The 12,298-nt window shown below is 46.6% G+C and overlaps 1 protein-coding gene across 3 annotated transcripts in view; it reads left to right on the top strand.

The window, feature by feature from the left end:
- The window catches only part of UBASH3B (ubiquitin associated and SH3 domain containing B), a 148,167-nt gene that overhangs the window by 14,476 nt on the left and 121,393 nt on the right, over positions 1-12,298 (top strand). The gene's annotated exons all lie outside the window — the stretch shown is intronic.

The raw sequence follows: 12,298 nt of genomic DNA, 5'->3' as shown, positions 1-12,298 counted from the left end.
TAGTTGTCTCAGTGACCCACCCATGAGGGGTATTCTTCTTAGGGGGAAAAGAAACTTGGTTTTAGAGACAAAAGACCTGGTTCAAATTCTGGATCTGTCACTTTCTGCGGGTGTAGTTTTTGAACAGTTTATTTTTATAGGTTGGATGAATCAAAATAAGACAATGTATATAAATGTAATAAAACCCACAAAAAGTCAGGCTCATGTAAAGTGACACTACTATTTGTCATCAGTGATTGGGTTCTGGTACTTTGAGGCTTTTCCAGAAAGTCTGTGACCTGTTGGTTTTGTGTGACTTTCGGCAGGTTGTTCTAACCTTCCCTAACCAAGCTCCGTTCTTCCAGAGAAGCTAATTCTGTCACCGTGGGGAACACAAGGAGCCCTTGGAGAGGCCTGTTCCATCAAAGTGAATGCTTCCTTCTGGAAGCTTAAGTTTTCACTTCACGTTTTTTGGGAAGTAGGGACGTGAGTCATAAGGACTTAGAAAGTGGCTTTTGTGAAATACAGCACGTGTGACCAGAGGCATGTATAGTAGTTTCCCATTGCTGCTTTAACAAGTTCAGTGGCTTAAAACAACACAAATTGATTCTCTGAAAGTTTGGAGATCAGAAGTCCAAAATGGGCAGTATGGACTAAAATCAAGATGTCCATAGAGATGGGTTCTTTCTGGAGGCTCTAGGAGAGAACCTGTTCCCTGACGTCTCCAGCTTCCCGAATCCTCCCACATTCCTTGGCTGGTGGCCCCTTCCTCCATCTTCCAAATGCATCACTCCAACTCCTGCTTCAGTCATCACATCTCCCATCCGTCTGCTTCTCCTCCCTCCCTCTTTCCCTTACCAAGACCCTTATGACTACATCTCTCCCACTCAAGATCCTTGGCTTAATCACATCTCTGAAGTCCTTTTTGCCATTCATAGGTTCTGGGGATTAGGACATGGGCATCTTTGGGGGCCATTCTTCTGTCTACCGTGGCACGTGCATGTGTAAGCACTTGGCCTGTCTCCTTAGTTCACGATATTTCTCACGGAAGAGAGGTCTGCTAGGCTCTTCTCAACTGCATTTCTGATTGTTCACTCGTTTGTTGTCTCATCACCTTCACCATTCCCAGCCCAAGCACCAAATATCCATAGCTAACTTTTGCTGAGTGCCTACTGTGTACAGACAACATTTTAAACACATTACCTGTGGATTATTTTGTTTATTCCTCATAAAAGCGCTATGAGATGGGAACTATTATGATCCCAATTTTACAGATGAGAAAACTGAGGCACAGAGGTTTTTTTTTTAAGTTGCCCAGGATCACGCAACTAGTAAGTAGTAGAACCAAAGATGAAGACTCCGGGCAGTCTGACTCGGTGTGAGTTCTTTTTTTTTTTTTTTTTTTTTTTTTGCGGTACGTGGGCCTCTCACTGCTGTGGCCTCTCCCGTTGCGGAGCACAGGCTCCGGACGCGCAGGCTCAGCGGCTATGGCTCACGGGCCCAGCCGCTCCGCGGCATGTGGGGTCTTCCCAGACTGGGGCACGAACCCATGTCCCCTGCATCGGCAGGCGGACTCCCAACCACTGCGCCACCAGGGAAGCCCAGCACCCACGGTATTGGCACATAGCTGGTGTTTAGTAAAGTTTGATGAATTGCAGAAGGAAACTTGAGGTCCAAGGAAACAATGTGATGTCCCTAGATTACACAGAACTGGGGTCACAAGGGCCGCCCGCCTTGCCCGTTGGTTTGGTCCGTTATTGGGCCACAAGTAACAGCAATGTGGTTGGCTGTGTAGAAGTGTGATCTGGAGTTGCAATGATGTTATTGTCCTTTCTGAAAGCGTGTGTGTGTGTGTGTGTGTGTGTGTGTGTGTGTGTGTGTGTACATAGTACTCATCTTGGCTCCAAACTATGAGAAGACAGGATTGTTCTCAGGAGTTAGTAGACTCCCTGCCGACCGCCTCTCCCAGCCTCCGCCGGCTGCTGCAGATTGAGCCTCCACAGTAGAAACAGGAAGCTCCTATTCCTGTGGCCCCATGAGAGCTCCTCAGATAGAGTGCACAGTGGTCAAAGCAACATGTGTTCAAATTCCTACTGCACTTGGAGCAAGTTACTGAACCCTTCTAAGCCTCAGTTTTCTCATCTGTAAAATGAGGATAATGAGATCTGCCTCAAGGGGTTGTTACAGTGATTAAATGAGATAATATATAGAAAAGAGTGCACAGTAAATGCTAGCTACAGTGGTTAAGATCAGCAGCTCTGGAGTCACACTGTTGTGTGGGGCACACGAGGAGATTCCAGGTATAAGTCAATAAGGTGGTCTAAATCTTTTTTTTAAATCAATTAATTAATTAATTTTAATTTATTTATTTTAGGCTGCATTGGGTCTTTGTTGCTGCGCACGGGCTTTCTCTAGTTGCGGTGAGCGGGGGCTACTCTTTGTTGTGGTGCACGGGCTTCTCATTGCGGTGGCTTCTCTTGTTGCGGAGTACGAGCTCTAGGCAGGCGGGCTTCAGTAGTTGTGGCACGTAGGCTCAGTAGTTGTGGCTCACGGGCTCTAGCGCGCAGGCTCTGTAGTTGTGGCACACGGGCTTAGTTGCTACGTGGCATGTGGGATCTTCCCGGACCAGGGCTTGAACTTGTGTCCCCTGCAATGGCAGGCGGATTCCTAACCACTGCACCACCAGGGAAGTCCCAAGGGGAAGTTCACTCCGAACATCTTTACGACCTGTGTCTAGGTTCATTCCATTGGGTAAGGCTCTGGGGAGGGGCTGCCCTCCTTATCGAGAAGAATCCCTGACACACCAGCAGCGTGGGGAGGATGGCAGGGGGCCCCGTGGGAGTCAGCTTGTAGGTAGGCCTGGAAAATCAACTGATACACCACGAGGAGCCTCGGGGGAACCTCAGACCTCACGCAGACCTGTGGCAACCCTGTGCGTCAGGATTGAGGGGAGAGTTTGAAGTTCTTATCTCCCTCTAAATGTGAGATCCCAGGCTCACAACCCGATGGCTGAACAGACAGCTGTACCCCTTTGCTGTCTGGCTGCTTCGGGTGCCGTAGATCTCTGGATGTCACTTCATCCATCAAGCCTTGGCAGAAAGGCGGCAGGTGTGGTTGTCTCATTAGGGCTGCGGCTACGCGCCCTGCTGGCCGCTCGAGTGGGGATATGGGACAGAGGAAGAGCGGCTGGGCACCAGTAAAGCCACTTCAGCAAGATGGCCTGTATCGTGTGTAATCCATGAAGGCTTTTGAACAGAATGACTCTTGGGAGACGTTGAGTAAAGAAAGAATGTTGCTATTTGCTAGGCAGCAGGCTCAGAACGATGTGGAGGATAAGGGGAGAAATCTCAGTTAATTTCTTATTTATTTCTTCTTTCCCTCTACTGCAGGCTAAGGAACTAGCCATGACTTTTCTTTTTTCTTGTTTTTTTTTTTTAATTTATTTTTTTTGAAGTATAGTTGATTTACCAGGTTGTGTTAATTTCTGCTGTATAGCAAAGTGACTCAGGTATACACATATATACATTCTTTTCTATATTCTCTTCCATTACAGTTTATCCCAGGATATTGAGTATAGTTCCCTGTGCTGTATCTATACAGTAGGACCTTGTTGTTTTTCCGTTCTATATGTAATTGTTGCCACTGCTTTTCTGAGTTGGCCTGGGAAACAGGTAGTGTGGGGCTAAATATGCTTAGTCTGAAGAAGACTTGAAGGGATAAAGAAGATGCTGAGGCAGGGCAGAAAGTAGGTTCTATTAATTCAACGAAAATTTACTGAGCAATGCCTTTGTGCTGGGCACCCAGGACTTGTGCTGAGTGCTGGGGCTACAAAGTTGAGTAAGACCCAGCCCTGGCCACAAGGAGCTCCCAAGCTCTTGGGGAAGTCTGACTCAAGCAGATGACTTTGATATAACGTGATAAGATAGCAAAGGAGGGAAGGTATCTCTCCTCTGATATCCGGAGGGCTGTCATGTGAAAAGAGGACTTCAGTGGGTGCTTTGTGTTGCTGGGGGAGCTGATTTAAGTTCACCAGGAAAACAGGGAAACCAGGGACCTGAGCCCAGGATGCCCCGCCTTCCGAGGCAGTGTCTTCTCTCTCTGGTTGTGGTTGATTGTAAACAAGCTTCCTTATCAGTCTCCTCAGAAGGACTGAAGCATTCTAGGTTGGAGTCAGGAACTTATCTCAAGTCCCTGGGGTGGGGTGAGGCTGGACCCACCTAGGATCTGAGCTCTGCAGGGAAGGATATGGAATCCAAGGGCCCAGAAATAGAGATGTAAATGGTACTTTGGATCACACAGGAGCGAGGGGATAGCTCTCCTTGGGGGTCCTTAGTTCTTCCAAAGATCTGGATATTGTCAAGTGAATTTATATTAGGTCCTCAAAGGTATTAGAGGTAAATACCATTTTCTTAAAAGACTTCATTTGTTTAGAGCAGTTTTAGGTTCATAGTAAAATGGAGAGGAATGTTCCCATGTATGCCCTGCCCCCCACAATGCATAGCGTCTGCCGTGATCAACGTCACTCACTGGAGTGGGACCTTTGTTAAAACTGATGCACCTACACTGACGTATCATAATTGCCCGAAGCCTGTAGTTTACCTTAGGGTTCACTCTTGGTGTTGAACATTTTATGGGTTTGGAGAAATGTGTAATGACGGGTATCCATCGTTGTAGTATCCTACGGAGTATTTTCACTGCCCTAAAAATCCTCTGTGCCCCACCTGCTGCCTGTGCACCCCTCCCTCCTCAGCAACCCCTGGAAACCACTCATTTTTACTGTCTCCACAGTTTTGCCTTTTCCCAAATGTCATCTGGTTGGAATCACTCAGTATGAGTGTATGATAAGGCTATGAATCATAGCCTTTTCAGTTGGCTTCTTTTACTTAGTAATATGTATTTAATGTTCCTCCACGTCTTCATGGCTTGATAGCTCAATTCTCTTTGGCACTGAATAATATTCCATTGTCTGGATGTACCACAGTTTATTTATCCATTCACCTAACGAAGGACATCTTGGCTGCTTCCAGAGTTGGGCAATTATGACTAACGCTGCTGTAAAAATCTGTGTGCAGGTTTCTGTGAGGGCGTAAGTTTTCAACTGCTTTGGATAAATACCAGGGAGCATGGTGGTAGATACCGTCTTTAATCCTATTTTATGTGCCATTCACTAGCCTCAGCTCCTTACAAACACTAAATCACTCTTCACTGAAAACCTATGCAGTATTATTAACAGACCCACTGACAAATGGGAGCTCAGAAAGTTATTTAACATGCATTTAAGTGGCAGAGCTGGGTTGCCAACCCTAGTTTTTCCTACTCCAAGGGCCTTTTCATTAGAGCTACAGTCAGGTCACCTCAGTTTCTGCTTTACTGGTTTATTTTCATTCCTGGATCACAGCTTTAAACTCACACACAGAGCTCTAGCACCCTGACTGGCAAATAAATGTTCCCGGCAATCCAGCCAGCTGCCGTTTCCTGTGTTTATAGACCACATAGCAGGAACGTGTTTTAAGAGCTGTTTCGAGTGTTGTGTCTGCTTCTCCATGCGAACGTGTGGATGCCGCTCCCGAGAGGGAGGATGGTGACATGGGATGCACCGTGCTGGGTGGCAGTTCCCATGTGGTGGGGATTTGGAAAGGAATGCATATGCCACTGGATGAGATCAGAGCCTTTGTTCTGTTTGGTCTGACACCATGTGGTCTCAAGAAATCAATGGACTGCGAGGTCAGAGTTCTAGAACTAACTCCACTGTCCATCTGTCTTGTGACTTTGGTTAAGATGGTCTGCGTCCGCTTTGTGCAGTGTAGTTCTCTGACGTTTCAAGGCCCTCTGATAAGCCAAGCACCGTGTAGCTCCATGAGCCCCAGAGACACAGGATGCATTCCTGACCTTCTCAATCCCTGAGTTTAGGAAGGGGGGAGACACGGAAGCAGCAGATAATCACCAAACAAAGAGGTACATGTGCTGCAGTCATGCTTCCTCCAAGCTTTCAAAGGATCATGTTGTACTGCAGGGTGTTTGGAGCTTCTTAATTAGATAGAGACAGACAGCTGGTGAGATCTCACATTTGTTGTGAATCTACTGTGTTGTTTTTACTCTTTTCTTAATCCTGAGGGGATTTGTAGGTAGTATTTCCATTTTACAAATGAGAAAAGTGAGACAGATCAATTAAAAAATTTATCCAACTTGTAAGTGACTGCAGCAGCATCCGGGAATTAGTCTGGCTTCAGAGCCTTACGCTTTTCTACCTCACCTAACAGCCCTTTGAAGACTTCATTTCGAAGTTTCGAGATACCAACAGTCCAGCATTCCTCCGCTATTGAAATGACTTCTGTTTCTTTCGCATTAGTGTGTTTGGGATATCACTGTCAATCAGGAGGTGATAATGGCCTATTTGTTGCTGCCTGTCTTTCTAGTCTCTTCTCTCCCGCCCCCCACCCTTGACCACTCAAGTTCCTGCATTTTCAACACTGCGGGGGTCTTGCTCAGATTCGTTAATGAATCGACAAATCAACAAACGTCTTCTTCCTGCGTACATTTTTCTCTTAGGTGCAATGGTATATACATTTTTTACAAATATACTCTCCTTTGAAAAACTTAGATTGTATTACCTGTTTCTCATTCCTCCTCCTTCCTCTCTACTCCCATCTCAAAGCAGGATATGTGTGTGTGTGTGTGTGCGTGTGTATGCTGCCCCGGCACATTAGATGTGCCCCCACCCACACCTCTGTTGGAGCACTTTTCCTATCGCGTCATCATGGTTAGTTTACATCAGCCTCCCAGACTAGACGGTGTCTCCTGGGGGTGATAGTGGCCTGGCTTTCTATTTCCCTAGCACTTTGCATGGTGCCTAGTACATAGCAGGCACTCAGTTCATTCGTGCATTTCTTTATTAACATTCATTATTCATGTGCCCTGTGCTGGGTGCTAGGGAAACAATGGCAAACAAAACTGGACTTGTCCCTGCCTTCCTGAGCTTAATAAAGGTTCCTTGGAGGAAACTGAAATTGATCAATTTACCCGTGAAGGAAGACTGCTGTCTTAGTCTGCTCAGGCTGCCTTAAGAAAGTACCACAGGGGCTTCCCTGGTGGCACAGTGGTTAAGAATCCACCTGCCAGTGCAGGGAACATGGGTTTGAGCCCTGGTCCGGGAAGATACCGCATGCTGCGGAGCAACTAAGCCCGTGTGCCGCAACTGCTGAGCCTGCACTTTAGAGCCCACGAGTCACAACTACTGAGCCCACGTGCCACAACTAATGAAACCTGCGCATCTAGAGCCCATGCTCTGCAACAAGAGAAGCCATTGCAATGAGAAGCCCGCGCACCTCAACGAAGAGTAGCTCCCGCTCACCGCAAGAGAAATTCCGCGCGCACCAACAAAGACCCGACGCAGCCAAAAAAAAAAAAAAAAAAAGAGAAAGTACCACAGTGGGAGGGATATATTGAGAGACTTGGATTGACATAAACACACTACTATGTATAAAATAGATAACTCATAAGAACCTACTGTGTAGCACGGGGAACTCTACTCAATACTCTTGTAATGATCTATATGGGAAAAGAATCTAAAAAGAGTGGATATATGTATAACTGATTCACTTTGCTGTACAGAAACTAACACAACATTGTAAATCAACTATACTCTAATAAAAATTAATTGTTTTTTTTTTTTAAAAAAAGTACCACAGACTGGGGGCCTTAAACTACACACAGTTATTTTCTAACAGTTTGGAGGCTAGAATTCCAAGATCAAGGTCTAACAGGTTTAGGCTCTGATGAGGTCCTTCTTCCTGGCTTGCAGAGAGCCACCTTCTCCCTGTGTCTTCACGTGGCCTTTGCTGGGTGGGTGCTTGTGGGGAGAGAGAGAGAGAGAGCTTTCTGGTTATCTCTTCTTTATTTTTTACATCAGTTATACACATACATATTTTCCCATCTCTCCTCCCTCTTGCATCTCCCTCCCTCCCACCCTCCCTATCCCACCCCTCCAGGCGGTCACAAAGCACCGAGCTGATCTCCCTGTGCTATGCGGCTGCTTCCCACGCCTCTCTCTCGCTTTGTCACAGCTTACCCTTCCCCCTCCCCATATCCTCAAGTCCCTTCTCTAGTGGGTCTGGTTATCTCTTCTTATAAGGACACTAATCCTATCAGATCTGTGCACCACCTCATGACCTTATCTGACCCTAATTCCCTCCCAAAGGCCGCATCTCCAAATACCATCACTCTGGAGGCTAGGGATTCAACATATGAATTTGCAGGGTCGGGGTGGGGACCGTGATTCAATCCAGTCCATTGCAACTGTCAGTGACCTTCTGGAGAGAATACCTCTGTGAATTTAATGATAGGGATTTTAGGAGGAGGGGTGGGGAAGATGCCATATAGAGCAGGTAGGGGCACATTTCAGGGTAGTTTATGGCTCCCTCCACACACTATCCCCTCCATCCTGCCCCAACCTGGGCTGACAGGGGATCGTGCTTGCTACCCCTCTTTCCCTTGTGGCTGCACTCAGCCTACATCTGACTGTCTGACCTATCATCCTCTGGGTCCAGGTGGCCTTAATAAGGAAATAGAAGCCGTAAGAAATGAGAAAGGGAAATGCCCGCAGCCTGAGAGAGCGAAGGTGGTGACGGCTGTATCTCTTTCCCAGGCCTTCTCACTCACCACTTACCAGTGCTTTGTATGAGGCCGTCCCAGGATGACCGACTCACTGCTGTGGGTGCTGAGTCTGCCAGCACTGCTGCGGGGACCCGCCGTACAGGGGCCAAAAGCTGTGTCTTCGGGAGCTGCTCCCTGGGCTCAGAAGTTCTCTGTTCTCCACAAAGTGGCAGCCATGGGAAGGGGCTGCTATTCCCAAACCCTCCAAGGGTCTCAGAGGACAGGCTGAATTTCCCTCTGTTTGAAATGCCATGGAACTAATTCCCCCATTCGTTTCTGAGGTGCAGGTCAGGGAAAAGAAGACACACACCAGGATTCTGAAGGTCTGGGCTCCCGTCCCAGCTTTTCACTTGATTTCCTGGGTGATCCTGGGCAATTCATTTGTCCGATTTCAAATAATGTGCATGATATCCCTGCCCTATACTGAGAACTGTGCTTGGTCAGTGGGCATCTAGGAATAGACAAGACGACTTCTGCTTTAAGGACGTCAGTGACATACGCTGTGTGATTCAGGCTGCAAAGAGGAGTGTGACGTATAAATAGGGACCGCACCAAAGGACCACTTAGCCTCAGCGAATCTGGGAAGGTGCCTTTCAAGGAGGTGCCACTCAGCCAAAGGGCAAGAAGGACAATTGGACATGTTGAGGGTGGGGGGATGGGGAGAGGAGAGGATGTTAGAGGCAAAGAGATCAGTGTGTGCATAGGTGTATGGATGAGAAAGGTGAGCATCAGGGAGCGGAGGGCATGGGTGTGCACACGTGGTGTGCATTTCCGGGTATGTGTGCGAGATGCACTGTGGCCAGTGAAGCTGGACACATGGGCAAGAATCACACTGTAGTAAGGGTCTGAGTTAACATGAAGGCTCTGGAACGGCACCAAAGGATGTTGAGCAAGTACACGGCATAACCAGGTTTGTCTAATAGAGCCCAGCCTCGTCATACAAAATGTGGTCCCCAGACCAGTGGCTTCTGCACCACCCAGGAGCTAGTTAGAAATGTAGAATCTGAGCTCCACCCCAAACCCACTAAATCAGAATCTACTGTTAATAAAACCCCTAGGTGATTGGGATGTACCTTAAAGTTGGAGCCGTACTGATCTATAGTAAGGGTCAGCAAACTTTGTAAAGAGAGTAAATATTTTAGGTTTTGCCAGCCACACCGTCTCTGTGACAACTATTTAGCCTTGCCTTTGTAGTGCAAAAGCAGACAGACAATATGTAAACAAATGAGGTGGCTGTGTTCTGACAAAAGTTTATTTATGGGCACTGAAATTTGAATTTCATGTCATTTTCACCTGTCACAAAATATTCTTCTTCTTTTGATTTTTTTTCATCCATTTAAAAATGTAAGTACCATTTTTAGCTGGCAGGTTGTATAAAAGCAGGCAAGCAGGCTGGATTTGACCATGGGCTGTAGTTTGCTGACCCTTGATCTATAGGATTCTGATCCTCCGCCTTCAAGTAATACCTCCTGATCTTTATGCTTTATTGTGAAAATCCAATAAGCTGGGAATGACATCCAAGCCAAACCTTTATTTTTCAGATGAAGAAATGGAGGCCCAGAGAGAGACACTGACCTGCTCAAAGAAACACAGCTGGTTAGGACTGGTTAGGACTCAAACACAGGCTTGCTTACTTCCACGAAAACACTCATCCCCTGTTCCGTGTATAAGCAATCTGGAAGAACTAGAGCCCTGTTTTTTCTCCACAACTGCAGCAGAATAAGGAATGCTTAAAAGGCAAATTGACTCTTTCTTTCTGTTAAGTTACAATTAGTTAAGGCTTTTTAATGTCAAAGCTACTTCCACAAAGCCAAATACTCTTGAGCGGCTTGTGCTGGGAAAATGTATTATGCAGAGCAAAACCCTAGACTTTTCAACACCCGAAATAAGATATCAAAGCTCTTTTTTTATTTAGAAAAGTTAAAGTTAGATTAGGTGCTGCTTGATAGCAAATGAAGTTTGCCTAGACATCATTTCATGTGTACGTATTTGTTTTTATTTATTTATGTAAGTATGAATTTATAAATTTTAAAAATTAAAAAAAAAATTTTTCTTTCTTTCTTTTTTATTTTTGCCTGCATCGGGTCTTAGTTGCAGCACATGGGATCTTCGTTGAGGCATGTGAGGTCTTTTTCGTTGCGGTGTGTGGGCTCTTCATTGCGGTGCTCCGCTCGGGCTTTTCTCTAGTTGCAGCATACAGGTTTTCTCTCTCTAGTTGTGGCGCATGGGCTCCAGGGTGCGTGGGCTCTGTAGTTAGTGGCACGCGGGCTCTCTTGTTGAGGCGTGCAAGCTCAGTAGTTGTGGCGTTCAGGCAAGGCATGTGGGATCTTAGTTCCTCCACCGGGGATTGAACCTATGTCCCCTGCATTGGAAGGCAGATTCTTTACCACTGGACCACTGGGGAAGTCCCCTTATTTGTTTTTATTTAAATCTTGCCTGTTCCTAGTAATTAATGTCATTCATTATAATAGTTGTTTAAACGCATAATAGAACGAATCCAGTGCTCCACTTGTTTTCTTATCCTAAACTGGAGGAAGCCTAAGGGATTCTTAGAGCAAAATCCAAGACACTGTAAATGAGAAGAAAAAGAAAAAAATCTACCAATAAATTCCACATTCTCCATAAATACATATCCCTATCTGTGGTCCTTTTTCTTGTTTCCTTAGTCAAACAGAAACAGTCACTCACAAAGGAAGTGGCATTTTTGCCTCCCTGTACCTCTAGTGCTTTGTCTTTGGACACAGAAAGACGATGATGAGATTCAGAATATAGGTCTGCGATCAGCCAAACTGAATACTCCACCTGGAAATCACACTGCAGGGAGGTCCTCTGAGATCATAGCTGAGCTCACCTCTAAATAAAGCAGGGCCTGGGCAAGTGGGGTCTGACCATCACTGTTTGGGTGTCCTGTTCCCTGTTCTTGCACTATGGCACTGAGACGGCGCACTGCCCCACGGAGGTAACGGGCGTAGGTTCATATGCATACTCTTATACATGCGTATACACACGTGCACACGCGTGCACGTCCCTCTTGTTAGCTTGATCCTGGCAGGGCTGGCAAAAATGTGTTTCTACTCGGAGGCTGGGAGAAGCCTGTGAAGTTACAGGGGAGAAGGCACAAAGGATGGCCATCTATGGCCATCACACAACAGAGCATCCTGGATGCCTGGCCTCGGCTCAGGAAGCCTCGTGTACTGAGCATGGCAGCGGCAAGACTGATTCATCACTGCCCCCGCTGGGGTGGCCCAGCTGTCAGAACACGATTCCTCAGCTCCTCCTCTCCATCCTCCCTGCTCTGTCCAAAAAGTGACAGGTGGTGAATCAGCTGCCCAGATACAGCCACAAGGGAAGCTCAGAGGGTGAGTGGGGAGGACGGCTGAGTGCAAATTCTCCTGCTGAGTAGTGCCCTGCTGACTCACTTTGAGGCCTTGAACAAATTGCTTTTTCTTAAATAATTAATTATAATAGTTTTCACTTATTTAGAACTTGACCGTGTGGCTGGTACGATGGAGCCACCGTTCAGACCCAAGTCTCTGACCCACCGTGCCACACTACCTCTCATCTTCCCAGGCGAGATCTCCTCTAATCCTCAGCACAGTTCTTTGACATGGAGGGTAGTCATATTCCCATTTTAGAGATGAGGACATTGAGGCACTGAGAAGTTCAC

Source organism: Phocoena sinus, chromosome 8 (assembly GCF_008692025.1).
Source record: "Phocoena sinus isolate mPhoSin1 chromosome 8, mPhoSin1.pri, whole genome shotgun sequence".
Taxonomy (NCBI): Eukaryota; Metazoa; Chordata; class Mammalia; order Artiodactyla; family Phocoenidae; genus Phocoena; species Phocoena sinus.
This window is presented reverse-complemented; position numbering and strand designations above follow the sequence as displayed.